Raw genomic sequence first — 17,140 nt, 5'->3', positions numbered from 1 at the left:
CCTGTGTGTTGTATAACAAACCGTCATCTCACCTGAACATGAACATGAACATGCGGTCTGGCAGCACCACTTTCCATGATGTAAAGGAACCTGAGGTGAGTGCTTACTATCTTGTATAACAGATCTATTGTACTAACTGTAGTGAATGAGTGAGTGAGTTTTGTTTTACGCCGTACTCAGCAATACTCCACCTACATGACGACGTACTGTAAATAATCGAGTCTGGACCAGATAATCCAGTGACCAACCACATGGGCATGGATGTGTGTTTCATGTGGCAACCAAGTCTGTGAGTCTGACCACCAAATTACGCAAGTCGCCGTATATGACAAGCATATGTCATTCGAACCCGGATCTTCACGGGACGTACTAACTGCAGATCAATCTATGGTAATGGCAGGTGGCCACGATCACTGAGAATAAACGTATCCACAGAAAATGGGGGTGAGGAGGCAAGGATACAGGGGGTATGGGGCCTTTGTTCGTTCACAACAATCCCTAACCATGTTAATGATATTTGGCATCAAACATTATTCATTTTGTGGCACCACTATACACTTTATCACTGGTGCTATGACAATGTTAAAACCATGTCCATACAAAACACTCTGTCCCGGCGAAAACTCAACTGCGAGGAGAGACTCGAAAACGAAGAAGCTAGTTAACTGAGTGTGTTTAGTTTTACGCCGCTTTTAGCAATATCCCAGCCATATCACGGCGTGGGACACCAAATGGGCGTCACACGTTGTACCCATGTAGAGAATAGAGCCCAGGTATTCGGCGTGACGAGCAAACACTTTAACCACTAGGCTACCCCAACGCCCGGAGCTGGTTAAGGGGGTCAAAACCACCTTTACCTCCTTTTTAAAGACTGGTTATTTTCAAACATAGTTCCCTTTGATTTATGTGAAAACTGGTTTTAGATTTAATGTATTTGTATGTGGTTTTTTTAGAAATTCCAAAATATGTTAATAAGGTGAACAGAGACAAAGATTCTCAGGTTATATCGGGTATATATTGCTTTAACCAGCGTGGCATTTTTCCTTGTATGCTCAATTCCCATAATACAATACAATACAGACAGACATTTTTATTCAGTAATTTAAACCAAACGACCCATAGTACAGTTACAAGTTTTTCAAACTTTGCATACCTATCATGTTTTACCTCTAAAAATAAACACATTTTTTCAGAAAACGTGCAACGGAGATAAGAACAGCTTTATTTTTATAATTTAAAATATTTATCATAGAATGTGGATCCTCATACCCTGTACATAAGTTTGGAAGATACTAGTATTTATTTCACAGGTGTCGGTAGTGCTTACACACAGTTAATTCCCACTATTAAGAAACTATTAAGATTTATAGATTATACGAATTCAAAGTTAGCCAATTCGTGGTAGATTTTATCAATTCATTTAAGCATTAAACCTCAACATGTCTTTGCTATCAATAGTCACCCAACGTCCTCACCACTGCCATAGTCAGTCTCTGTGGAATGTACTCCTTTCTTAACTCGGTATGAGCGTCACATATAAATAACAAATAATAAATAACATGATATTCATCTTTGATATCCGTCATAGAGACCGGACAAAATCTTAGACAAAATCTGTGTGGCCAGTGACTTGTTACGGCCAGTATTGATCATTATATCTGTTACGCCAAGTCTGAATCTAATAATTGTATTTCTAACTTTCTTGCTTGTAATGTTTGTCAAACACGGCTCTTTGACGGAATTCATAAACAGCCGCTCGTTACCGATCCCTTGGAAAATCCAGACATACCCAAATCCATACGAAATTAGCAGATAGCTTACATTTCATGCCCATGTTACATAACCAATATTATCTAGATACAGCAGCATATTACAAGACTTTCTGGGTAGACGCTGTTCATGCATTTTCAATATTTTGTACCAATATTCAATACAACGAAGATGAGAGTTTTTGTATAGTGGGTATCTTCCACATTCCCCATATACCATATAGTTTGTGTTGTAATATTGACATTAAGGAGCTTCTTACATGCTAACAGATGTATTTTTTTCAATCGGTTCGAAAGCCTGGAAACCCCATATTTCCGCCCCATACACAAGCATTGGTTGAATCTGTGCATCGAAAAGTTTAAAAAAAATCTTAGGCGTTATTGGCGCTAATGGATAGAGTGATGAAAGTACATATATCAGAACCTTTTTTTTTTGCTTTAGCCGATAAGGCAACGGCAGTTTTACCCATATTCAATGTATAGCTATAAGTATTCCAAGATATTTGTATTCAGGAACTATTTGCATTGAAATGCCGTTATAGTACCATTTTCCGACACAAGTGATATGCCCTCCCCTTCTAAATACAATGTTTGACTTGTCTACATTGACATCTAATTTCCATACTTTCGAATAGTTCTCCAAAATTTGTAATTGGTTCTGTAAACCTACCACTGTGTCCGATACTAATATCACGTCGTCGGCAAACCGTAGTAGGAAAATCTCCAACATATCAGGTTATAGTTGTACAGCATGTTTCCATTTGTGGGTTATTTCATTTTCTAATTCGTTCATTTCTTGAGCAGCGACGTATAAAATTAGCTTTACAATATGTAACAAAACTATATTCCAGTGAGTCAAATCCTGCATATAACTGTGTTTTCAATCTTCTGTATGAGGATTTATTCAACAAGAAATCTTCACTCGTTCTGCCTCTTGGTTTAAGAATAGAACCACTTGTTTTTGCTGCGGGCATTGAGCTGAATAATATAGCTCCTTCCCATCTTCTTTCTTCTCCTCCTTGGCAATTAGTTAGGCCCCAAGTGGACATAACACTGACCACATTTTTAAAAAAATGAGAAACTAATGAACTACTATATAAACAAGAATTCGGTCAGTTACGTACTAAATATAGTGTATATAAATCCTTATTTACAGACGGATCCAAGGATGGTGGCGCTGTAGCTTGTCCCACTGTAATTGGATTCAGAACAATATCTTTCCGATTGCCTGATAACAACTCATTTTGTACAGCGGAAGCGAACAGCCCTAAAATATATTCAAAGACATCCTAAACACAAACAATATATAATCTATTCAGACGCCACAAACATCCACTTTTAATAGAAATTATTGAATTGTATAATGATCTTGCTACTGGCCAATACGACATCGTCATTTGTTGGTTACCCAGCCACGTAGGCATTTGTGGTAACACGATGGCCGATCTCGCTGCCAAGGCAGCACTCAACAAATCTGTGACACCACTTCTTATTCCATACTCTGATTACAAAGCTAGTGTTAGAGCTTACATCCGTGATCTGATGCAAAAGAAGTGGGACACTCAAGTAGGTATAAATAAATTATATGAAATAAAACCTTATATTGGTTACACCTACTTGAGCTGTCAGTCCAGATTTGAAGAGGTTATTTTAAGACGATGTCGTATTGGCCATACGAGATATACTCATGCATACCTGTTAAAAGGTGAGGATCCTCCGTTTTGCATTCCTTGTGATGAGAGAGTCACAGTCAAGCATATCCTGCTTGACTGTGTTGAATTCTCCATCATAAGGGATAAATATTTCAATGTCAAAACTGATAAGAATCTTTTCACCAACATTAGTTCTCATTCAATTATTAGTTTTTTAAAAGAAATTGATTTCATGAATTTTGAGTAATATGTTCTATAATTAGATGTATTTTAATGATTGGTAGTTTAGATTTGTAACATGAATTGTTAGTGGCTGTACCCTCAAAGGGGGCTGAAGTATTGTAAAATTATTGTCCTCTTGAGAGGGTACATAAATCCCAAAACGTTAGAAGTCAATGTAAACGTAACAGGATTTTTAAGCGTAGTATATTTGTTATTTTAATTTTGGCTAAAATTCCCTACAAACGCCAGCGGCTGAGGGGGATGATGTAAATCCAACTAGGGACCATGCAGATAGCAAAGGTACTTTAAGTCCCCATGGCCCCTAGTGTGGTGATCTACCTTCAGTTGCTGGCGATTTATAGCCTGTTTTTATATTGTACTGTCCATATATTATGGTATTAGTTTTAATTTTTTCTCTACTTTTACTGATAATTGTGATATTCTAGTGTTTTACTGTCCTTTCTTGACAGGTTTTTATAATACACATATATTCCATTTCAGAGGCATATGTTCCCGTCACGATATGACTGAAATATTGCCGATGTGACGATAAATATTAACTCACTCACTCACTCTAATTCGCTAATGAAGAATTAGAAAAGAATAGGACTTAACAAACATCCTTGCTTCACACCCAGCGGGCATTCAAAGTAGTCAGTGAGTCCTAGATTGTTGCGCACACAAGCCTACACGATGGTATAAATACCTTGTAACATAAATACAAGGCTTTATCGGCCTTTTGGCTAAGATCAAAGTGTTGTATCTGTTCTTATCAGCTTAATAATGATATAGCAGAGTTATTCCTAAAAGCGACAAAAATCATACTCACTTTCTAAGTAAAAACATTCCCTATCTTGTATCTGTGATTTCACACCCATATCTACCACTGGTTACATTTATCCAGATGCCTTGTCCGATGAGAGGATGCGCAAGGTCTGACAGATGTCTCAGGACAAAACGGGGAGTTCCAGCATGCGTGTCATGTAGGTATTTGCTTGGGGTGCTACATTCCTCTCCCACCATCTCTCGCTCACACATTGCAATACAGACAACAAAAGGCCGATGAATAACGTAATACATGCTTTCAGATTATTAAAACCACGCTACCTGTATACCTGAAAGACGTTCATAACAATCGTGTTATAACAGTAGGTGAATGTTGCGACAATTTGCTGCAATAAACCTCAGATTCATATCTGTAAGATCCTCCGTTTTGTAAAGACGCAAAATCCACAAGAACACAGAGTGGCTAAAATCGTCTACTAGTCATAGACTGGTACAGAGACGCAGATTCATAGATACAGATGTTCAAAGAGATAGATACACAGGTACAAGTACACAGTTGTTGCAAAAAGAGCAGGTACATTTGCAACAAACAGGTGAGTGAGGCAATATTTAACGTCACACCGCAATGTCTCAGCCATGTCGTGACAAAAACAGTTTACAAAATAAAAACAAAAACATTTTGTAGAGTAAAGTCTGTCGACGAGGAATCGTACAAATATTAGAGTATCACAGATATGAATATGAAGCTAGCATGTAAAACTAAAACATCGATTAAAGCAGACAATACAACATCAACACGAGCTGTAGATCGCCAATAACTAAGGTAGATAGCCATGCTAGGGACCATAGGGACCCACATTGATTTTGCTATCAGCATGAACCCTAGCTGGATTTACACCATCCCTTCTGCTGCTGGCGATGGTAGAAATACGGGCGCAGTGGGCGAGATGGCTAAAGCGCCAGGCTAGTGATCCAGTGACGTTGAGTTCTCGGGATTGAGCCCACCTGTGACCGGGTGCAAAAACCTTGGAGTCAACTTTGTGTGCAGACTCTTTCCGTGTTGTCACTAGTCCACCCAGCTGTTAATAGGTACCTCGTTAGGATGATAAAGCCAATGGCTCGGTGCGTCTAGTGGCTGCAAGAGTTGTATACTACCCAGGTAGCTGAGTTTGACAATACGATGTTCTCATGAGATTGACATCCAGTGATCGAGGGAAACAATACCAGCTCCTTGAGAATGCAATAGTGCGTGGATATGTGCGCTATATAAATATCCTATATCCTAGAAATATGTAGCCGAAATTTACAATAACAAAAATACTACGACCAGTTACATGAAAAATGTTTATCTGTTTACAAGATATATTTTTCAAAATTTTATTTATCTGATTCTAATCATTCTATTTCTTTAAAAAAACACAGAAACAGCTATCCTGATACAGAAAACACAGAAACAGGTATTCAGGTGCATTCAGATACACAGACACAGGTTGACGTTTACAAATGCAACCGGCTACACGGAACAGATACACCAATACAGGTGCAATAAGGTAGAGAGAAACATACACATCGATGCAGGTGCAATTTGATACACAGATATAAAGGTGCATCCATACAGGTGTAAACAGGTGTACTGATACTGGTACACATATACTGAAACGTGTAGACAGACACAGGTATACTGGCACGTGTACACACAAACAGGTATACTGGCATGTGGAGACAGGAAGAGTTGACACGTGTACGAAGAAATAGACACGCATGTATACAGGCGCGTGTGCGCAAGAGCAAGTATACACATAAACATGATCAAAAACGAGTACACAGAAATAGGTACCCATTTGTGTGTACACAAAAAAGGTACACAGACTCTTGTACATAGACCTGCTGCCAAACTTTAGGAGGCTCAGGTATACAGATGTTAATTCACACCAAACCGGTGAGACAGGCGTACTTCACACAATCCCAGCGAGACCTACGTACGTTCACACAATCCCAGCGAGACCTACGTACATTCACACAATCCCAGCGAGACCTACGTACGTTCACACAATCCCAGCGAGACCTACGTACGTTCACACAAACCAAGAGAGGCCTGCGTACGTGCAAAACAACCCAGTGAGATCAGCGTACGTTCACACCAACCCACTGGTACCTGGAAAAATTCACACGTTCAGTCTAAGTAAACCCAGTCTCAGTGTTATTCGTTACTCTCCACCACTGGATCTAACAAATCCTAGTAGAAGATCGCGTCAGGTAATCTTTGAGCGGCCTATGACCGTCCAGTCAAACGCAAGACGGTTAAATAGAATTAACCAATCAAACAACGGCTACTATTGACGGCTCGGAGGGGCTTACAAAAATTCAGGCCTCTGGCACAGATCTGTCCAAAAAATCCGCATATAACACAATTATTTCATCTGCGGTATATACGCTTTGGGGTTTCTGTTGACATGGTTACCATTAGCTAATATTTTTGCTAGATCACATATCCTTGAATATGGCCAAAACCACTATTTTCAGCGACTGTTTACTCGTCGTTGTCAAGGATGTAACGTGCACCGTGTGCATCACCCGGAAGCGAGCGTGCGCTAAATAGAATTCGGAATCGTTCGGGTACGAACCTTTTCGAGATAAAAAGTTCAAAAGGTATGTGCGAATGTCAACTTTCGAGATTTGGTAACCTGTGTTCTGATTGGTCAATCTCAAAGGTTACCTGACGCGATATCCCCATAAGGTTTTGTAATAAGGACTCATTTGTGGATTGTAACGAAAAGTACTGAGGCTAAGTTTACTTAGACTGAATTCACACCAACCCACTAAAATCTACTTACGTTCACACCAACCCACTAAGATCTACTTAAGTTCACACCAACCCAGTGCAACATACGTACGTACGTTCACACCAACGCATTCAGACCTACGTACGTTCACACCAACCCATTGAGACCTATCTCCGTTCACACCAACCCAGTGAGACCTACGTACTTTCACACCAACCCAGCGCCAGAAACACACGTTCACACCTTCGTGGTGAGATACTCATACGTTCACACTAGCCTAGCGCTAGAAACGTGCGTTCACACCAACTCAGCGATAGAAACGTATGTTTACACCTTCTCGGTGAGGTGCTCACACCAACGCAGCGCAAGAAACATACGCAGTGAGACAATCGTACGCCCACACCTTCTCAGAGAGACAGTCGTGCGTTCACACCTTCTCAGAGAGACAGTCGTGCGTTCACACCTTCTCAGTGAGACAGTCGTGCGTTCACACCTTCTCAGAGAGACAGTCGTGCGTTCAAACTAACCCACAGCCAGACATGTGCGTTGACACCTTCTCTGACTGTTATAATAAATGGAAGTTGAAATTAATATAAAAGCAACGTTTTTATCATTCATTTTTATATTCAATATTATCAATTATTCTTGGTTTTCAGATACCAGGGTTGGAGTAAAAGAAACGAGAAGACGAAAGGCATCTTTGAAGCTTATCGCTAATAAGTTTCTGACTAAGAGTTGGACTGTCGACAAATTTTACCTTCTTGAAAACGTTCCGCCTCGCATGAAAGTTGTTATGTTTTCACCAAATGGCACACCAAGACATCTACACTTGAATATGAAAGCTCTCACATATGGCAGAACTGAGGTGTTCAGTGTCTGCTCCGGCTTGTGCATAGACAACACACATGGATGTGTGTACAGCATTGTCAGGTTTAAAAACTCACGGAACCTAGCCGCACGAGATGTCAGATACCTGCTATCCTTTCCAGAACCACGAGGACGAAACACCAACAACCTGTCACTCAACTACAGCTTACGCAAGTTTAAAGTACAAAGAGGGTAATTGTAAACCAATAGTGAATGTTTTCTGCAATCTACTCGGTTAATCATCAGTGTCGAATTGTGTTCGACATTGCTGAAAATGATTGCCTAATAAAGGCACTTTAATATGTTGGCACTAGTGCGTCTTTCCCTGCATTAATATGTTGGCACCAGTCCGTCTTTCCCTGCATTAATATGTTGGCACTGGTGCGTCCTTCCCTGCATTAATTTGCATAATGAATCAATTGAGTACCACCTCAATTTCTTTCTAGGAGATTTTGATATAATCTTTGAGAACAACAAATTCCTTGAAGAGTTATTCAATGATGGTGGTTGGTACAAGAACATGGCACATGAGTTACATTTTAGTTACCTCCCTTTCGCTAGACTGTGACAGGGCTTGTAAACAGAATTATTATATCGCTTTTATTTCTCAAAAAGAGCTTTCAATATGATTTATATCTGATCTTAGTCCCGGGGTAGAATAGGCCTTCAGCAAACCATGCTTGTCATAAAAGGCGACTATGCTTGTCGTAAGAGGCGACTAACGGGATCGGGTGGTCAGGCTTGCTGACTTGGTTGGCACATGTCATCGGTTCCCAATTGCGCAGATAGATGGTCATGTTCTTGATCACTGGATTGTCTGGTCCAAATTCGATTATTTACAGACCACCGCCATATAGCTGTGATATTGCTGAGTGCAGCGTAAAACTAAACTCACTCACTCACTCACTGATCTTAAACCGAATGATAATGTTATGATATACTAAAATACCAAAAACTAACTACAAATCAGTAATTATGAAAGGGTACTAATGCAGTCAAGGGAAATCCTACTGGCACAAGCCCAAGCATATTAAAACAGCAAATCATTCCGTAGAATAGCTTCGTGAGAATGGTCATCACAAGGATTTTGAGCATCTGTCAGTTGATCAACTCTACGATCTCCTGTGGAACTTTCACGCTGAAGTGAGGAACAAGCACATTCGTCACCAGTCGCCGTTTTCCGCAACCTCTAAGAAGACTTGATGTTTGTTTTAACCGCGCTTAACTGATGCGGTGCTTTGATAAAATAATAATCTCAGCTGCTTTGTGCTTTCGTTTCAAACATCATGGAAAATATATATCGTCATACATAAAGTACAAAGAACATAGCTAACAGAATTGTGTAGTTGAATGTGAAGATTTTGACAATGAGTGATTCAAATACATGCACGTCTTTTTGTTGACATAACGGTTCTCACTGGGGCAACGGACTGACGATCTCGCGGGCTTGTTGTGATGATTGTAAGTGGGCTTCCAACACTTTTAGTAATAATAAATCGCTAGGGGTTTGAAAACAATAATATCATATCTGTATGACAATAATGACATTAATATTAAACACTGGACATATATTTCACACCTCTGGGAATAATTTAGTCCATTCATATATTATTCAGCAAATTCAGTTAAAAGTTCCATTGGATATATGACATCTAGGTTACACGAATGTTCAAATTGAGAAATATTTTAAAGTCATTTTTGAGTTTCTGCTTTGGGTTTTAATGTAGCTTGGGTTATTTAAAATAAATTGTATTTCTATATTCGATCAAACAAATCTCATTTGTAATTATTAAATATTTCTCAGAAACATAAATGAAAATATAAGGTGAGCACGTGGTAAGAATTACGTCAGAATATGCCTTTAACAAATATGTGTTTATCCTTCTTTTAGTGTATCAAGGAGGTTTAATTCTTTGACATAAATAAGCAAAACAAAAAAAAAGAGAAAAGAAAACAGCAGTGCAATGTACAGAAGTACTTCGGCGATATAATTTATCACCACAGAAATCTAACAAGGATGAGGTTATCGTTCCTGTTTAAAGTAGTTCTGATGCTCCGACGCCAATATGGAATCTTTGAGAGCTATTCGACTTGTCCCGTAATAACATGAGTTGGGCCCGAATGGAACAACCAACTGCAGCTTCACACCAAATCCATAGGGTTGTTGAGCGGCAATAAATCGTCACTTGCGGTCGCCTCCAATCGCAAGAAACATTATCATTATGAACGACAAAGCTTCTGCTTCAAATTCCGCAAAGGATTGATTTCATTGTAGTGTCACTGTTGTAGTACTTTAGTTCCATATTTGACAGTATTATTTAATTGTATCATGCGTACGGTAGTGTTTCCTTCTACGTGGGCTAAAAGTATTATTATACCTTTACAAAAGAAGGGAAGTGTGAAAGATGTTAATAATTATAGAGGTATATCCTTGACAGACACGCCAGGAAAATGTTTGACTGCGGTTATGAATGACAGATTAGCTCAGTCTGCCGATTTGTATGAGAAGATCCCAGAAGCACAAGCTGGATTTAGACGCAGATACTCTACTGTAGATAATATTTTTACTCTACAATGTTTGGTTCAAAAATATCTATCTAAGAAGGGCATGAGATTTTATTGCATTTTTGTAGATTTCAAAAAGGCTTTTGATTCTATTAACAGGAAACTTCTTTGGTACTCCATAATGAAGAATGGTGTTCATGGTCGTATACTTGTTTTGTTAAAGAACATGTATTCTAAAATTCAGTGTGCCGTTAAACTCTCTAACACTACAGTGTCGAAGTTCTTTGATTCATTAAGTGGTGTTCGTCAAGGGTGTATTATTTGCCCAATGTTATTTTCCATGTTTATGTTAGAACTTCAGAATATGATAGAATCGTCCACTCTAAGAGGTATATCGGTTGGCCAATTTATGAAAATATGGAGTTTATGGAAATAATATTATTACTGTATGCGGATGATTTATGTTTAGTTGATGACAGTGGCATTGGACTGCAGCGGAAGATAGATATTCTTGATAGTTTTTGCAATAAGTGGGTTCTTCAAGTTAATTTAGATAAAACGGAAGTCATGGTTTTCAGAAATGGTGGTATATTAAGGCATTATGAAAAATGGTTCTTTAGTGGCTCTCAGATAAAGGTTACCACGTATTATAATTATTTGGGCATTTTGTTTTCAAATAGATTGTCTTGGTCAAAGTGTGTAGACACGTTAGCTGTCAAAGGCAACAAGGGCTGTTTTTCATCAAAAAGTTACTTTTTATGCTCCCGGGATTGCCAGCTAATAGAATAGAATTCTAAATAGAATTAAACTATTCGACATTAAAATTAAGCCTGTGTTGCAATATGGTGCTGAAGTCTGGGGATTTCAGAGATGTCCAGTGTTAGAATCATTACATTCTAATTTCTGTAAGTCTATGCTGGGCGTTAGCAAATACAATTCTAGTAATGCTGTTGTGGCAGAGTGTGGTAGACATCGATTGTATATAGATTATCATGTCAAATGTGTTAAGTATTGGTGCAAACGTTTGAGGATGGATAATAGCAGATATCCCAGGCAGTGTTATCTTTTAATGAAACAACTCGATGAATCTGGCAGGACAACATGGGCGAGTGGTCTAAGGCAGCTACTTTCCAGTTTTCGATTTGGTGATATGTGGTGGTTTCAGGATATTGGCGATATGGATAGGTTTTTAATGCTGTTTAAGCAACGCATATGTGAGTGTAATGAGCAAGTAATGTTTGATAACATAAGTACATCTTATAGGTTAAAACATTATCTCCAGTTAAAACCATGCTTTGATACAGAATATTATGTCATGAATATTAGAAACTGGGAGTTGAGGAGATGCTTTTGTTTGCTTCGATTAGATGAGTTGCCTATTCAAAATACCATTGGACGAAGGTATGGTATCGATAAACGATTGTGTTTCTGTAAGTATTGCAATGATAAGATAGTTGAAGATGTTATGCACTTCTTATTTGTATGCCCAATGTATAATTTGGTAAGGGCTAGATATATACCATCTTTATTTTCCGATAACCCCACTGCTTACTCATATAAACAACTAGTATGTAGTAAAGATCATCAAACCATACTCAATGTAGCAAAATATGTTAAACATTGTTTGTCTCTCCACAGTGCATAATCATTGTCACTAATGCTATATCACAGTGTTAACGTTCACAGATGTACATGGGCCGATGGCCTAAAACACGAATAAAACAGTTATATGTACTGGAGAAGCAGTTGACACGGAGAATCTATTTTTGGTTCAGTGTAGAATATCAAAACGTTCAGAATCATTAATGTAAAGGGGGTGAGGAAGATGGGAGTAGTATTGTTGTACCTTTCCAGAAGCAAAGACGAACATCCCGTGTACGCACTAGAAAATGAGAGCTAACTGTTGGTGGCTGGATGCAAGTTGGGAGTTTCCACTACCAGTCCTTGGTAGATGTATTGAAGCAATTGCAAAATCCCCTGTATCCACAAGGGATTATTTCATCAGCGAAATAATGGTGTTTGGACGCTAGGGGTCAGTTCCCACTTCCAGCCCCTTATTAGTTTCGGACTTTCTGATGGTAACCATTCGTGATGATATTTTGACATGCACATTATTATCGTACTCCTCTCCCTACAGTTCCCTAATGTTGAACATGCCAAATATAGACGCCAAATGTGGGATTTGTCCTATAAGAGCCATTGGTTGCATTCAAATGCCTGTTCACTTGTTTTTCATCACATCTGAAAATTTATTTTGTTTCAGGAAATTTGTTTCAGCTATCGATTTTTGATATTCTAAAGACTTAGATACATGTAGCCTGAAACTGCAATAAGGTCATCTGACTGAGATTTGCATGAGATGGTTGACCAAAGTGAGATGTCAATTTATGTACCATGAAAGGTTAGACTCATTAATGTGGCTTGAATCTGCCTCTGTTCTCAAAGGCAATCTAGGTTTCGACGAGGCATAATAATAATAATAATAATAACAATAATAATAATAACAATCCAAGCGACTCCTTCGCCTGGATGAAGTCGGCTGGTCTCAAATGTGAAACTGAGGGCTTCCTTTTTGCTGCTCAGGACCAGTCACTTCCCACTCGCAATCGCCAGAATGTGATTCTTAAAGAAAATATCAATATGAAATGTCGTCTTTGCAATCAATTTACAGAGACTGTCCAACACCTTGTTAGTGGATGCCCTTCCTTGGCACAAACAGCATATCTTAAAAGACATGATGGCATGGCTCGCTGCCTTTATTATCGTCTCCGCCATGCCTGTGGCTTTGACTCCGAGGTCCATCCATGGTACGACCCTGAACATGTCCAGGGCGTCCTGGAAAATGACAGCTACAAACTTCTCTGGAATAGGCCAATATACAGCCTGAGACGAATTCCAGCCAACAAACCTGATCTTGTCCTTTTTGATAAAGCCAATGAAATTATTTATATCATTGAATTTTCTGTCCCTTTTGACAGCAATGTGATTGGCAAGATTCAGGAAAAGCATGATAAATATGCGGACCTCGCCTTTGAAATGTCTCCCTTGCATCCCAAGTACACTGTCGTCAGGCTCCCCATTGTTCTCGGTGCCCTTGGTTTGGTACCTCCTGATCTCTTGGCGCAGATCAGGAGAGTGCCCGGGTTCTCCACCGGGAGCACAGCCCTTCTGACAATCTGGGTAATGCAGAAGGCTGCAGTGTTGGGGAGCCTCCATATTCTCCGGAAAGTTCTTGGTGGGTTCGACTAGGCAGTGTTTCCTGGGAGAAGTCCCATTCGCTATCTGGGCTGCGTGTAGAAAGGGGGCGAGGGCCCTGAGCTGATGATGAGCTTGACCAGCCTGACTGTGCCAGGATCACCCGAACCCTCTCTGCTGCATTTTCATTCTAATCTGTAAATAATAATAATAATAATAAATGATTTTGGAAGAGGCTAAAACATACCACCGCAACCTCTCCATGTGCTGGATAGACTACAAAAAGACATACGACTCTGTCCCTCACGAATGGATTCTGAAGTCTCTTCAGTGTATTGACCTCCCTGAGCGACTACTTGATTTACTCAAGTCTTTAATGACTTGCTGGTCTACTCAACTTGAGATGTACTCGCAAGGAGAGGTGCAGACTTCGGAATCTATTCAAATCAGAAGGGGAATATTTCAGGGGGACTCCTTCAGTCCATTGCTTTTTTTGTCTATCTCTAAATCCTTTGAGTTTCCTGCTCAACGGGGAGGAAGGGTACCATCCCGGACCACCTCAGCACAGATCCCCAACACCTCTTACTCATCTCCTCTATATGGATGACATCGAGCTCCTTGCCAAAGGAAAGACCAATTTGAAAGAACAGGTTCTCCTTGTCGAGTCCTTCTCTAATGATATTGGCATGACATTTGGACTCGACAAATGTAATACTCTTCATCTGAAACGTGGCAAGGTAACTAATGATGGATCGGTCAAGTTACAAGGGGGAGGAGTTATTGAGCATCTCGTGGAAGATCAGGCCTATACCTATCTTGGAATGCAAGTTCGAGACAAGCTCCAGAATGCCCAGATTCAAGATAAACTTCGGGCCGAGTATAAATCTCGTTTAAAGAAAATCTGGAGTTCAGAGCTAAATGCTCGAAACAAAGTCAAAGCCACCAATACTTTTGCTGTGCCAGTCCTCTCCTATTCCTTTGGAGTAGTTGATTGGACAAAACAAGACATCCAGAATCTTGACCGCCTGACCAGAAGGATCATGTCTGATAACAGAGCACACCACCCTCGTTCCTCTCTTAATCGTTTATATATGCCAATCAATTCTGGAGGTCGGGGTTTGATTAATGTGGAAGCTCTTCATGACAGAATGTTATTGTGTACTTTTGCACATATTTATTTGTCAGATGATCCTCTGGTGATGCACGTCAAGATTCATGATGAAAGCAAGGAATTCCACAGCTACTTTAAGCGTGCCAAGGTTGTTGGACACAATTTGAAATTTGAAGTTGATTTTGTTGATGGCGATGTACTGCTGGACGGTACAGTGATGGGAGTAAACCAGGTGAAGTCTTTCACCAAGTCTGCCCAGAGTCGGTCCTTTGTGGAGAAGCTGTCTGAGAAGCCATTGCATCGTGTGTATATGCAGTGTGTGGAACAGAACAGCAATCCAAGCGACTCCTTCGCCTGGATGAAGTCGGCTGGTCTCAAATGTGAAACTGAGGGCTTCCTTTTTGCTGCTCAGGACCAGTCACTTCCCACTCGCAATCGCCAGAATGTGATTCTTAAAGAAAACATCAATATGAAATGTCGTCTTTGCAATCAATTTACAGAGACTGTCCAACACCTTGTCAGTGGATGCCCTTCCTTGGCACAAACTGCATATCTTAAAAGACATGATGGCATGGCTCGCTGCCTTTATTATCGTCTCCGCCATGCCTGTGGCTTTGACTCCGAGGTCCATCCATGGTACGACCCTGAACATGTCCAGGGCGTCCTGGAAAATGACAGCTACAAACTTCTCTGGAATAGGCCAATATACAGCCTGAGACGAATTCCAGCCAACAAACCTGATCTTGTCCTTTTTGATAAAGCCAATGAAATTATTTATATCATTGAATTTTCTGTCCCTTTTGACAGCAATGTGATTGGCAAGATTCAGGAAAAGCATGATAAATATGCGGACCTCGCCTTTGAAATGTCTCCCTTGCATCCCAAGTACACTGTCGTCAGGCTCCCCATTGTTCTCGGTGCCCTTGGTTTGGTACCTCCTGATCTCTTGGCGCAGATCAGGAGAGTGCCCGGGTTCTCCACCGGGAGCACAGCCCTTCTGACAATCTGGGTAATGCAGAAGGCTGCAGTGTTGGGGAGCCTCCATATTCTCCGGAAAGTTCTTGGTGGGTTCGACTAGGCAGTGTTTCCTGGGAGAAGTCCCATTCGCTATCTGGGCTGCGTGTAGAAAGGGGGCGAGGGCCCTGAGCTGATGATGAGCTTGACCAGCCTGACTGTGCCAGGATCACCCGAACCCTCTCTGCTGCATTTTCATTCTAATCTGTAAATAATAATAATAATAATAAATGATTTTGGAAGAGGCTAAAACATACCACCGCAACCTCTCCATGTGCTGGATAGACTACAAAAAGACATACGACTCTGTCCCTCACGAATGGATTCTGAAGTCTCTTCAGTGTATTGACCTCCCTGAGCGACTACTTGATTTACTCAAGTCTTTAATGACTTGCTGGTCTACTCAACTTGAGATGTACTCGCAAGGAGAGGTGCAGACTTCGGAATCTATTCAAATCAGAAGGGGAATATTTCAGGGGGACTCCTTCAGTCCATTGCTTTTTTTGTCTATCTCTAAATCCTTTGAGTTTCCTGCTCAACGGGGAGGAAGGGTACCATCCCGGACCACCTCAGCACAGATCCCCAACACCTCTTACTCATCTCCTCTATATGGATGACATCGAGCTCCTTGCCAAAGGAAAGACCAATTTGAAAGAACAGGTTCTCCTTGTCGAGTCCTTCTCTAATGATATTGGCATGACATTTGGACTCGACAAATGTAATACTCTTCATCTGAAACGTGGCAAGGTAACTAATGATGGATCGGTCAAGTTACAAGGGGGAGGAGTTATTGAGCATCTCGTGGAAGATCAGGCCTATACCTATCTTGGAATGCAAGTTCGAGACAAGCTCCAGAATGCCCAGATTCAAGATAAACTTCGGGCCGAGTATAAATCTCGTTTAAAGAAAATCTGGAGTTCAGAGCTAAATGCTCGAAACAAAGTCAAAGCCACCAATACTTTTGCTGTGCCAGTCCTCTCCTATTCCTTTGGAGTAGTTGATTGGACAAAACAAGACATCCAGAATCTTGACCGCCTGACCAGAAGGATCATGTCTGATAACAGAGCACACCACCCTCGTTCCTCTCTTAATCGTTTATATATGCCAATCAATTCTGGAGGTCGGGGTTTGATTAATGTGGAAGCTCTTCATGACAGAATGTTATTGTGTACTTTTGCACATATTTATTTGTCAGATGATCCTCTGGTGATGCACGTCAAGATTCATGATGAAAGC

General features: G+C 40.3%; 1 pseudogene; it reads left to right on the top strand.

The window, feature by feature from the left end:
- The first annotated feature begins 4,365 nt into the window (after positions 1 to 4,365).
- On the top strand, positions 4,366 to 4,491 carry LOC137258994 (U2 spliceosomal RNA; annotated as a pseudogene).
- The last annotated feature ends 12,649 nt before the right edge of the window (positions 4,492 to 17,140 follow it).

The sequence above is a fragment of the Haliotis asinina genome, chromosome 1 (genome assembly GCF_037392515.1).
Source record: "Haliotis asinina isolate JCU_RB_2024 chromosome 1, JCU_Hal_asi_v2, whole genome shotgun sequence".
NCBI lineage: Eukaryota > Metazoa > Mollusca > Gastropoda > Lepetellida > Haliotidae > Haliotis > Haliotis asinina.
This window is presented reverse-complemented; position numbering and strand designations above follow the sequence as displayed.